Source organism: Symphalangus syndactylus, chromosome 18 (genome assembly GCF_028878055.3).
Source record: "Symphalangus syndactylus isolate Jambi chromosome 18, NHGRI_mSymSyn1-v2.1_pri, whole genome shotgun sequence".
Taxonomy (NCBI): domain Eukaryota; kingdom Metazoa; phylum Chordata; class Mammalia; order Primates; family Hylobatidae; genus Symphalangus; species Symphalangus syndactylus.
Genome location: NC_072440.2, coordinates 61,514,061 through 61,527,440, shown reverse-complemented (window position 1 = coordinate 61,527,440; position 13,380 = coordinate 61,514,061). Strand labels below are relative to the sequence as shown.

Here is a 13,380-nt window from a genome sequence, read left to right as displayed (position 1 = left end):
TGCAGGTCATGGCCTACAGAGAGCTCCAGCCCTGGGCCCAGAGAATCATTTCTGCATCTCAACTCTACCACTTCAGACCAACAGCATCGGAGAAACAGCAAGGACAGAAAAGCCCAGGAGCCGATGGTTCAGGACCTGTGAAGCAAGGGGCGGGGGAAGGGAGGTTCTTGTTTCAATGTCAAATGATCTAGCACAACCTGGAGAAAACAGCTCACTGGGACCTGTCTCCAAACTCTTTCCCTGGTGCGGCCTAAATGTCCCATGCCACTCTCCACTGGCGGCCCCAGGGACACCTCCTCAACATCATGTATATTGTATTTTCTTTTTCTTTCTTTTCTTTTTTCTTTTTTTTTTTTTCAAAATGTAGTTTTGCTCTTGTCACCCAGGCTGGAGTGCAATGGCGTGATCTCTGCTCACTGCAACCTCTGCCTCCTGGGTTCAAGCTATTCTCCTGCCTCAGCCTCCTGAGTAGCTGGGATTACAGGCGCCCACCACCAGGCCCAGCTAATTTTGGTATTTTTAGTAGAGGCGGGGTTTCACCATGTTGGCCAGGCTGGTCTCAAACCCCTGACCTCAAATGATCCACCCGCCTCAGGCTCCCAAAATGCTGGGATTACAGGTGTGAGCCACCATGCCCGGCCTAGACTGCCATTTTCTAAGCAGCCTTCCCTTAGTGTTTCAATGAACTTCTGATTGAATGCTAATTTTCAAGACCTCGGCGGAAGTGAGTACTTTGGGAAAATATTGCTCGATGAGCTCTGGGGAAAGAGGAGCAGCACCACTTAGCAATTATTGAGACAATTCTCACAGGAGCAGTAACATGCTGGGGTGATTGTGGTCTCTGGAACCGGAAAGACTTGGATTTGAGTCACGACTCTACCTTTTGCTAGCTGCATGGACCTGCATGGTTTATCTAATTTATTGAAGTCTGTACTTTTCTCCTTTTAGGCGGTGGACAAAGCACTTTTTTTGTTGTTGTTTTTTTGAGATAGAGTCTCTTGTCGCCTAGGCTAGAGTGCAGTGGCGCGATCTCAGTTCATTGCAACCTCCGCCTCCTGGGTTCAAGCAATTCTCCTGCCTCAGCCTCCCAAGTAGCTGGGATCACAGACACCCACTACCACACCCAGCCGATTTTTTTTTTTTTTTTTTTTGAGACAGAGTCTCTCTCGTCACCCAGGCTGGAGTGCAGTGGCGCGATCTCGGCTCACTGCAAGCTCCGCCTGTAGCTGGGACTACAGGCGCCCGCCACCACGCCCGGCTAATTTTGTTTTTGTATTTTTAGTAGAAACGGGGTTTCACCGTGTTAGCCAGGATGGTCTCGATCTCCTGACCTCGTGATCTGCCCACCTCGGCCTCCCAAAGTGCCGGGATTACAGACGTGAGCCACCGTGCCAGGCCCAAAGCACTTTTTTATAGCCCCTAGTTTGCTGTTGTGTCTAAGATTCTTTCCTCTAGGGCCAGCACAGCCCGGGTTTGAATTCTGGCTCTCCATGGCCTTGGGCAAGTTGGTTAACTTTTTGTGCCTCAGTTTCCCCACTCGTAAAGTGGGGCTGGGGAAAAACCCTACCTCATAGGGAATGTTAAGTGAGTCCATGAAAGCCCTCGGTGCCTGGCATGCGATAACCACTACCTAGACATAAGGTATGTTTACGTGCACTGGTTGTTTACCACGACGCACCAGCATTCATTCAAGTTATTTTCTTCCAGAGTCCGCCCGGAATGTAGAACCGGCCAGCTCTCCTCCTCAAACAGTTCCTGCAGCCTCCAGTTATCTGTGTGGGCAGAGGCGGGAGTGTGGGTGTGTGGCCTGCCCTGGGACAGGGATGACGAGAGAGCATGTGCTTGTGTCCGGAGCTGTCCCCTTCCCTGCTCAGGGGCCACCAAATATGTCCATGGTCTCGGCTGCCTGGTCAACGGCCACCCCGGGCTGCCGTCTCCTGGCCAGACCTGGAGCTCACAAGCTAATTTTAGAAATGACTCTGGTCATCTCAGCTGCTGCTATCACATTGGCCCAGAAGGAGGGTGGGGGGGGGACGGGTCGGGGAGGGGCAGTAACGGGGAGGGATGTGTGTCGGTGTGTGTGGAGAGGGTGCTCCTTTGCTCCTGCTTTCCCGGCTTGGTGGGGTCCCTTCGCGGCCACCCGGGGAGACGTCTTAGGCGGTCGTGGTTCCTGTGACCTGCGTCCTCTTTGCAGAAGGTACTATTGGGCTGGGTTTTAGACGGGCACCTTGCGAGCTGATCGGCAAGTTTTAATTTTCCGGAATGCGCTGTCGGGGGCTGCGGTGGCAGGCCTCCGGTCTTTTGGTTTATTTTAGGCCTTTGTGGTGTTGAGAGCTTCTGAGGCCTGATTCCTTTGCCCGTTGCCCGTGCTGCTCACTTTGAAAACAAGAGTGTTTCGGAGGAAGGATTTGAGAACAAAACGCTGGGGCAAATGGACATTTTTAAGAGTCACTCTCCTCAGGCCCCAGCTGTTCGCTAATAATTTTAAAAAATGTGTTTAGGGAGTTAATCTCCACTGTGAATCTTGGCCCGCAGATGTCAGGGTTTATATTTTTCCTCAACTACCAGTAATTTCTGCTTAACTGGTGTTCAGTTACTGTCAGGGAAGAGCCAGGCTTCCCTTTTCGTGTTTCCAACCCTGTCGAGTCGAAATGTTAATTTTAATGTTCTTTTTTAAACTGCAAATTAAGCATGTATGAGTGTTGGGGGAAGGGCAATGGAAGTTCATGGCCGAAGGTTTCAATTTCATGCCACCTTCCTTGAGCTCTGTCTGAGGGAAGGTGTCTTATCTGGCACCCCGATAGCAGGCATTTCTTTGAATGAAGAAGATTCACAGGTCTCAGTGGCCCCATAGTGGGGCAGAAGGGGGCTATGCTTTGACATGGAGCTCTCTCCCAGGAGAAGAGAAGACCTGACCAGCCACAGGCCCCTGGGCTGCTGCCTTCCTGCAGCTTTTCCGTGGAGGAGGCCTGGAGTGGGGAGGCCTGGAGTGGGGAGGCCTGGAGTGGGGAGCCCAGTCGGCTCCCAGTCGGCTCCAAGCTGTCCAGTCTGGCCTCAACCCACAGGTGTGGGGGCCTGGGCTTCTATCCTGTAGGGCCTGGAAAACGAGGCTGTTTCTTTCACTTTGTGGCTGTCCAAAAAGATGCTGCCTCATTCAGTGCACCAGCTCATGGAGGCTGAGTGTCCCACTGGGGCTTCTAGACTCCAACAAGGATAATGGTTGCCTTGGGTGCGGTATCCATTGCTGACCTAAGCTGTATTCTCCTGTGCCTGGGTACCATGTCCAGTGTGTACCTTGGGAGCAGAAAAGAGAGGGGTCTATATACTCTTAGGCTATGGATGAGTTCTAGAAAATAATAGTGGAGAGGAGAGAGAGAAAAGAAGAAAGAGGAGGAGGAGAAGGAGAAGAAGAGAAGGAGGAGGAGGACAAAAAGCAGGAGGAGAAAGAGAAGGAGGAGGAGAAGAAGAATAGCAAAGGAAAAGGCCAAGTGGGTAGAGGAGGGAGGAGAAGGAGGAAGAGGAGGAGGAGAGGGAGTCTCCTGGTCTCCTGGCTTTTGAAGGGCTGCATGTTACCGATCAACAAATATTTGATGTCACCTGCCTCCAGGCCTGGTCACCTTGAATATCCTGGTGTGGGCTCTGTAACCTTGGACGAGTCCTCTCCCCAGTCGGAACTTAGTTTCTCCTTCTAAAACCTGAGGGGGTTGGGCTAGACCACCTCTGAGATCTTTCCTAGGATTCAGCATCCAGGAAGGTGTTTCTTGAAGTGACGGGCGTTGACGACCTACCTATCAGACTCATGTGGGGCAGGAGGCGGGGGGGGCTGTTTTAAAAATGCAGATTCCTGGGTTCATCCTAGACCTTTTGAACAGTCTTGGGGGAAGGGGCCCAGAAATCCACAGATTTTAAACCTCACAGGTGGTTCTGGTGCCTACCCAAATTGAAGAGCTTTTCCTTTCACTCGAGCTAACAAAACCACAGAAGGCTGTTGCTCAGCACCTGCCCTGTCAAAACTCATGGAATTTCCATGTTCACAAACACGGAAAATGTGCACAGCCCTTTATTAGGGTCTGACTGTCGCAAAGATTTTATTGGGAAGATGTTCCTCCAGGGGTAAGATCAAGACTTTCTGTGGCATTTTGAGATGGGAATGGAGGGCGTCAAAACTGAGCAGAACCACTTCCAGCTGCCAAAAGATAGGGACCTGGGGCTGTGAGCCTACAAGGCTATGGTGAGACGGCCCTTCACTGGGTCCTGGTAGATACAAACAACTGTCTGAATGGCCCATTTGAAGCACATGGTTAGCTGCTGTGGTGTGTGGCATATCTTTAATATTTAAACAAAGTGGCCGGGTGCGGTGGCTCACACCTTTAATCCCAGCACTTTGGGAGGCCGAGGCAGGTGGATCACGAGGTCAGGAGATCGAGACCATCCTGGCTAACACGGTGAAACCCCGTCTCTACTAAAAATACAAAAAAATTAGCCGGGCATGATGGCGGGCACCTGTATTCCCAGCTACTCAGGAGGCTGAGGCAGGAGAATGGCGTGAACCCAGGTGGAGGAGGTTGCAGTGAGCCGAGATCACGCCACTGCACTCCAGCCTGGGGACAGAGAGAGACTCCGTCTCAAAAATAAAAATAAAAATAAACAAAGTGAAATTAAATTATCTGAAAAATGGAGGAGGAGGGTTTGAGACCAGGGAGGATCCCCCTCCCCTCCAGAGTGCTGCCAAATCCAACCCCTCCTGTTGACAGATGGTGCAGCTGAGGCACAGAGAGGGAAAGCCACTTGTTCAAGGACACACAGCCCTGCAGCAAGAGCGTTGGGCCAAGATCAGCCCCTGCTGTCACAGCTGGTGTTCAGGGAGCAACCAGGAGCCCCTTATGTTAGAAATAATAGTCAAATCCACCATATTATCCCCCCCCACCAAGATCTTAAGGAAATGATAAACCTCGGTTCTCATTTGAATGGGGGCAGCAAAAATAAATTGCATCTTATTTTATTTTTATTTTGAAACAAGGGCTGGCTCTATCACCCAGGCTGGAGTGCAGTGGCACAATCTCGGTTCACTGCAACCTCTGCCTCTGAGGTTTAAGCCATCCTTCCATCTCAACCTCCCGAGTAGCTGGGACTACAGGAGTGCACCACCACGCCTGGCTAATTTTTATACTTTTTGTAGAGATGGGGTTTCACCATGTTGCCCAGTCTGGTCTCAAACTTGTGAGCTCAAGTGATCCACCCACCTCAGCCTCCCAAAGTGTTGGGATTACAGGCGTGGAACCACTGTGCCTGGCAGAAAATGAACTTTATTATACAAACAAGGGCCTTGGACATCAAGGTAGATTTCTTTCTCTCTGACACACACACACACACACACACACACACACACACACACACACACACACCTCATTCAGTCTGAAGGATCCAGAGACACCATTAGCTTCATATGAATCTCTCCTCTCCCACAGCCTGACTCATCCAGTTTCACAATTGTCCCTATCTGCTTCTTTTTCACTGTGTTTCTCCCTGATGCTGATTTACTTTTAAGAATTGTAGTTTCTGGCAACAGAGGAAAGATCCTCAAGAATCGGCAAAGTGAGTTTACCACTTGGCCAGTGCTCATGCGTAGGGTAGCAAGAATTTCAAGGTTCAGGGTTTCAAGTTAATTTTTCTCTGCCCATAAAAGATGGAATGCATTTTCAGCTGTTTCTTGGGTACCAGCTGGGGTTTGAGTTTCAGTTTCATGGAGGGCAGCTGGATTAACTGTTGCGTTAAGGGAGAGATGTTTGCTTGATGGGATTAAATGTCTCATTCATGCTTAATATTCCAGTGAGCTTGGGCTTGAGTTATTAGCCCCATTTTACAAGCCAGGAAGTAAGATTTGGAGCCTGGAGTGACCCCAGGTTATGCAGGGTGAAGTAAAAGCAGGACTCAATACCTTCCTGCCAGAGACTGGACTGTTCAGCATAATGTAATAAACAACATCCGTTGAGATAATAAATTGTTTCACAGAGACAGATAAGAAAGCTTTTTCACATTCATTACCTCATTTAATCCACTGATGATCAAGGCAGGGTAGTGATACTGTCCCAGTTTTATAGAGGAGGAAACTCAGCATCAGAGAGGTTTTGTGACTTGCTTTTCTGCTTGTTTTTCTGCCAACAGTGGATGACTCATTTTTTCAGTTCTTTCTCTGTTACATCTAGTTATTATTCAAAGCAAAGATGATGTTGCCCTCCTTTTCTCTTGATGCTCCTTCCCATTTGTCATGATTCTTCCAGACCAGGGTTCTAGACCAATGTCCGTGTAGACACTATTGATATTTGGGTTGCATATCTCTTTGTTGTGGACCTGTCATGTGCTTGGAAAAATGTGTAGCAGCATCCCTGTCCTTGACCCAGTAGATGCCAGTAGCACCTCCTCTCCAGTTGTGACAACCCAAAATGTCTTTAGGATGTTTCCAAAAATGTCCATTGGCAGGCACAATCACCACTTGGTGAGTTCTGTCCCACAGAACCTTCTGTGATGATAGGAATCCTCTGTATCTGTGCTGTCCAACATGGTAGCCATGAGCCACGTGGCTCATACAACTGAGACGCTAAATTTTTGATTTAATTTAGTTAGAATTCATCTAAATTTAACAAGCCACCTGTCGCTAGTGGCTACTGTATAACTACAGCTCTAAGTAGCAACACAGTAGTGGATAGAAAATTAGCCCTTTGAGGCCGGGTGCGGTGGCTCATGCCGGTAATCCCAGCACTTTGGGAGGCCAAGGCGGGCGGATCACAAGGTCAGGAGATCGAGACCATTCTGGCTAACACAGTGAAACCCCGTCTCTACTAAAAATGCAAAAAAATTAGCCAGGCGTGGTGACGGGCACCTGTAGTCCCAGCTACTCGGGAGGCTGAGGCAGGAGAATGGCGTGAACCCGGGAGGTGGAGCTTGCAGTGAGCCGAGATTGCGCCACTGCACTCCAGCCTGGACAACAGAGTGAGACTCTGCCTCAAAAAAAAAAAAAAAAAAAAAAAAAGAGAAAAAAAAAAAGAAAATTAGCCCCTTGATGGAGCACTCAATCCTAAAATCAGTCAGGGGAATCTGTTACCAAAAGTCTAACCAGCTTCTTGCTTCATGGTGGCCGGGAAACACTAGGCTGGAAATGGCAAATACTTGGCACAGTTTCCATCCCTAGCCATTCCTACACCTGTGGCAGACATTGCTAGTCAATCACAGCACGCTGTCTTGTTCCGCCTAGGCATAGCTCAGAATGTTTCTCAATACAACACTCTGGGCAGCCCCCAGCTACACATCAGTTGGTGCTGGCAGGTGAAAGAAACATTATTGGCCATCCTGGCACTCAGCCACAAGGCCCATCTGTGAGGTCCAGCATCTCATCGGCCTGTAAGAGTAGCCTGATGACTCACCGGGTGGCTAGGAGTGTGTGGCCAGCCTAGGTCAGTGGAGCAACCATGATATGGAGAGGGGAGAGCCAATGGGCTGGAGGAGCTGAGATGTTTTTTTCTAATTTCTCAAAGAAACACCCACTGCATGATTTAGCAATGGAGGCTGGCAGGGTGGGGGTGGGGCTACTGGCTGGTCAGCCACTGATATTCAAAGCATTTGAAGATTTTAATCTGCCTGGGACTGAATCTGAGTCAACTGGGGACATAGCTGCTGCCAAGGACATGGTAATAACGTCAGAAATGGCTCACAGGCCTACGGAGCATCTAGTACTCAAACCGCTCTGTGAATGGGGCAAGAAAAACTGCATCCCCATTTGACAGATGGAGGAGTTGGTGACCTGAGAGGTTTGACAACAGGCATAGGGAGGCCGACACTTAGATCTAAGACTTCCAGGGCTGTTGTGGACCCATGGAAGTGCGGGAAGCCTGGCGTGTGTACCCTTGTCAACCCTTTGCAGAGTGAAATGTCCACTTCTGCGGCAGAAGGCAGGTTAGAAAAGTCCCAAGAGACAGTGAGCATTGTTCTGATGAAACTGGGAGCCATGTTCCCTGAGAAAAGGCTGAAGGCGACAGATGAGAAAACTGGGGGCAGATTCCATCATTTCAGTTGGAAAAGGGGTTAACCTCGTTGTCTGTTGTTCCAGAGAGCAGAACTGAGGCCACTGTGTGACTGTCCTGGGGAGGTAGCTCTCTGAGAAGGAAGAAAAAGCATCAGACTTTACTCACTGGAACATGAGGACCTTGGTTCTGCTATTGCCGCTGTAGGACCTCAAGAAAGTCACTTCCCTTCCCTGGTCTATGGATGCCAGGATATAGGGGAAGTAGGTTTTATGGCTTCTGAGGGCCTTTTGGAGCTCTGGTTCCAAGGAAGAAACACAATTAGAGCAGACTCCAAATGTCCTATGTATTAGTGACCTCCCTGTCAATGGACATGACCAAGAGGGAACTCATTGACTGTCTATCCTGGAAATTCCTTGTGAATTGAGCTGGGTCTCTGGGGTTTCTCCACGTATAAAGGCCCCAGGTTCTGATGCTGAGGGGCGTTTCTGGCAGCCTTCACGCCTGCTGCTCCCTGCCCGCCATTCTTCTTCATCTCACCACCCCACCTGCTTTTCTCTTCCTTCCTCCCTCCCTCTTCAACATTTCATTTTCCCTCCATCAACCTTCCTGCCTTTGTTTCTCACTCATCCCTCTCCCCTTTCTCACCTTCATGTGTATTGTTGTGAGCATGGCCTGAATCTCTGGCTATAGCTGGCTGTGAGCCACCCTTGCCCTGATTAGGGAGAGGATCTGCGTGCTGGGCAAAGTCCCTTTTCATTATTGCCTGGCTCTTTGGCCACCAAACTCCAGGCTTGGGTGAAGTAGGCTGGACTTTGTATGAATCATGAGTCTCTTTTGTCCATTTAGCCTGTGGATGGCAATAAATAGCACTTATGCCCCATTCCCTCCTTCCACGCCCAGGGCAGACATTAATAATCAATCAGAGCACCCTTCTTCCACTCAGCCCAGATAAAGGCTCAGAGTCCTTCCCATGTAACCCACGAGGCAGCCACTATCCATCTATCAGGATTGATATGTGAATTAAAACTACTTCCCCACTGACTGTATCAGTCAAGGTGCCACTAGAAAACAGCACCCTCAACTGGTATCCTGGAGAGCTTTTTAATGAAAGAACTCTCCCAAGAAATGTGTGCAGGGTTAGGGGAACCAACAAAGCATGTTGAAGCCTTCAGAGATAAGCAGTGGTGGGAATACCTTACTAGCCTTGGGGCTGTATGGGACAAGGGAGAGGAAGGGTGATTTAGGAACACAGAGATAGCTGGAGTTGGTGGACAGGGACCACTTGAAGGGTGTTGTGGTTGGAGACGGAGAAACACAGCATTTCTGAAATTAGGGCCTGATACAGAGAGAGGTGGGTAGAGTCGGAACAAAATACCCTGACCGCTAGTTCCTCTCATATGCAGGTCCTCCCAGAGCCTTCCATTGGCCAAACGAGGGGAAGCCAGAGAGCAAGAGAGCCTGGGGGTGGGGAGCACAATGCCTAGTGGTCAGCTCTTGGGGCACACAGCAGCGTGGCCTGAAGGCAGCCCTTGGAGAGGGCAAGCCACATGGACGTCAGAGCGGTAGTCTTCTTCCCATTACTCAATCCTCTCCTGGGAAGTTCTTTTCCTTCTTGGGGTGAGGCAGCTGTAAAGTCAGGGCTATAGCAGGGTGCAGAGGGCTCACTCCAGTGGGGCCATTTGAGGAGTTTAGGAAAAAAACTGCTTGCCAAAGTAGGGGCAGGATGCAATGGTAGCATTAAGGTAACAGTCAGCAAATGACAGCCCACGGCCAGATCCAACTCTGCCTGGTTTTAAAAATAAAGTCAAATTGAAACAGCCATGCCCATTCATTTACACACTAAGTATTGCTGCTTTTGAGCTGCAAGGGTGGAGCTGAGTCATTGTAACAGAGAACCTACAGGCCTCAATGCTCAGAAGATTTCCTATCTGGCACTTTACAAAAAATATTTGCTGCCACCTCCCTTAAGGGATGCTGCAGCACTTTGAGGATGGCAACAGTGGAGCTGTTACTTTTCTGGGCCTGAAGTGTAAGAGGAGGGAGCTGCTGCTGCAACAGGAGAGGGGAGAGAGTGGAGAAAGCAGCCTGAAGGCACCTTTGGAAGAGGGAGGCAGGCAACCATGGTCATCCAGGAGGGAGAGTGAAGACACAGATGCCCTCTGATCTCCTACTAGTGGATGATTCCCATTAGCTGAACCCACCTGGAAGATGGAAAGTGAAGGAGTCCATTGGAAGAGTCCACAGGGTCAGCAGCCAGACGTAGAGCAAGGTAGAAGAGATGGAGGGGGAATCTGAAAGTGGTGTCTTCAGTTCTCCCAGCCTCCTTTTTTTCCCTCTGTGTCTGGCCTCCGATATGACCATCAGAGAAACCAGGTGTCAGGCAGTCAGATCATTCCTGCTGAGCATCTAAGCTCCGTGCTGGTGTTCTCGGTGGCCAACCCCCCTGCCTGCCTCCAGGAACCTTGTGGAACAGCTGAGGAATTACATGCTTACACTCACCAACCAGACTATGGGCAAGACAGAATTCTAAATGAAGATCGAATTAATAAAGAACCAAATAGTGACCTAAGCCTTGTGGCCAGTGGAGGGGAGGGCAGGTGACAGCGGGTGTTTGGGTGGAGGCTGCAGGAGGCTGTCATAGAATCCTGCAAGGTGACATCGGCTGGCACCCTCAGGCATGGTGTCATGGAGGAAGGTGTCCCCCCAGGCACATGAAAGATGGCGGAGTCAGAGCCAGGAAGGGGAAGGAAACAGCTTTTATTGAGAAGCTGCCGTGTGCCAGGCACACGTGGAGGTCCATGCTGGGAGGCCAGTGTGCTAAAGTGGCTCTGAGCTCAGCCTCTAAAGTCAGACCGTCTGGGTCCAAGAATCAGCCCCACCACCTTCTGGCTGGGCACAAGACACATCCCCTCCCTCTGCCTGAGTGTCCTGAGATAGAGTTACTCAGATAATCCACCTCTTCGGATGGAAAGAGTAAATGATGTGATCTACTTAAGTCCTCAGTATTGAGCAATGCAGAAATCCTAGTGGTACCATTATCCATAGCCCTGATTTTGTCATGTCCCCTGCTGCAATGGAAGAATGGCAGAAATCTCAGAATGGAACAGAAAAAATACAGGGATTTAGGCACTTAGGTTATCTTCACCTCCTCCTGTGTGACCTTGATCCAATTTGTTCACCTTTCTGATCCCAACTACCACACACCTTGTGCTGTGACTAACACCAAACAGATGCTAAGTAAATGCCAGTGCCCCCTGCACACCCTGCCCTACCCCTGAATGTACCTACTTGAGCCAGCTTCCTAGGGTTCCACAGCTTGCCACCAGGACATAGGGCACCTCTGAGGCTTGGCCTGGCACCCACAGATTGGTCCTCTCTTATCATCACTGATGTGGAGCTTTGATGGGAAGCTGAGCGTGTGTGGGAGGAGTCAGGAACACTCTGGGTTAAGTCTCACCTTGGCTTTCTTGCTGGGGGACCTCAGACAAGTGTCTCAACCTCTCAGAATCTGTCTGTTCTATGGGAGTGATGCCAACCATGTAGTCCTATTGTGGGAATGAAATGTGATCATGGATTTTAATATAATGAAATTCCAGGTCCAGTAGGAATTTAGGGGTCATGGGGGAGTTTAGGAGTAAGGATCTATATCAGTGCTTGGCACAGTTGGTTCTCCCTAAATGTTCGGTAAATTGTCTTGTGCTGGGTGCTGGGCTGGGGTCTTCAGTCCGGTTTGAACCGTGGAGTCAAGGGAAAGTGAAAATCTGACTGAGAGAGGTTACCAGGGATCCAGCACATGCTTGATATGTGGGTGTCCTCTCATTGCACGGCTAGGAAAACTGAGGCTCAGAGAGCTCCCTGGGGTCTCAAAGGATGTGAACTCAGGCCATGATAAACATGCTTTCCCATTATGTGTGGATGCAGACAGCACAGGGGGACATCAGAAATCTCTGCCCACAGACTTGCTGCTCTATCCCTTCTCAGGCTCATTTCTAGCTGTTCATTCATTCATTCACCTATTCATTTGACAAATATTTAACTTTTATTTTATTTTAATTAATTAATTTTTTAAGAGACAGAGTCTATTACCGCCACTTGGACTGGAGAGCAGTGGCGTGATCACAGCTCACTGTAGCCTTGAACTCCTGGGCTCAAGTGATACTTCTGCCTCAGCCTCCCGCGTAGCTGCAAACCACAAGTATCTGCCACTATACCTGGCTAATTAAAAAATTTTTTTTAGACATGGGGTTGAGAGGTGACAACATGCTAGCAGCCCTTGCTCGCTCTCGGTGCCTCCTCTGCCTGGGAGTCCACTCTGGCCGCGCTTGAGAAGCCCTTCAGTCCACCCTTGCACTTGGGAGCCCCTCTCTGCGCTGGCCGAGACCGAAGCCGGCCTCCTCGGCTTGCGGGGAGGTGTGGAGGGAGAGAAGTGGGCGGGAACCGGGGCCAGTGCGAGTTCCGGGTGGTCGGAGGCTCCGCACTCCGAGCGGCCGGCCGGCGCCGCTGGCCCTGGGCAGTGAGGCGCTTAGCACCCAGGCCAGCAGCTGCGGAGGGTGCGCTGGGTCCCCCAGCACTGCTGGCCCGCCCGCGCCGCGCTCCAATTCTCACCGCGCCTCAGCCGCCTCCCCGCGGGGCGGGGCTCGGGACCTGCAACCCGCCATGCCCGAGCCCCCCTACTCCCCCACTGGTGGGATCGCGCGCCACCAGAGCCTCCACGGCACCCGGTCCCATGGACTGCCCAAGCGCTGATTAATGCGGGAAGCTCAGCCCGTGGCCCCAGCGCAAGATCCACTAAGCGAACCCAGCTGGGCTCCTCAGTCGGCTGCAGGTGTGCGGGGGTGGGGGTGGGGGGAGCTGGATTGGAGAACTTTTATGTCTAGCTAAAGGGTTGTAGATGCACCAATCAGCACTCTGTGTCTAGCTAAAGGTTTGTAAACACACCAATCAGCACCCTGTCAAAACGGACCAGTCAGCTCTCTGTAAAACGGACCAATCAGGTCTCTGTAAAATGGACCAATCGGCAGGATGTGGGTGGGGTCAGATAAGGAAATAAAAGCAGGCTACCCGAACCAGCAGTGGCAACACGCTTGGGTTTCCTCAGGCGTTGTGGAATGTTTGTGTTTTTGTTTTGCTCTTTGCAATAAATCTTGCTGCTGGCCAATTGTTGGGTCTACGCTGCGTTTGTGAGCTGTAACACTCACCGCGAAGGTTTGCAGCTTCACTCCTGCAGCCAGCGAGACCACGAACCCATCGGGAGGAACGAACAACTCCAGACGCGCTGCCTTTAAGAGCTGTACACATCACCGCGAAGGCCTGCAGCTTCACTCCTGAAGTCAGTGAGACCGCGAACCCACCAGAAGGA

The 13,380-nt window shown here is 50.6% G+C and overlaps 1 protein-coding gene across 1 annotated transcript in view; it reads left to right on the top strand.

The window, feature by feature from the left end:
• The first annotated feature begins 2,077 nt into the window (after positions 1-2,077).
• MYO18B (myosin XVIIIB) overlaps positions 2,078-13,380 on the top strand; it is a 297,959-nt gene continuing 286,656 nt past the window's right edge. The window contains exon 1 of the mRNA XM_063623416.1: positions 2,078-2,197. The gene's annotated coding sequence lies outside the window, so the exon portion shown is untranslated. The remainder of the gene's footprint in view (positions 2,198-13,380) is intronic.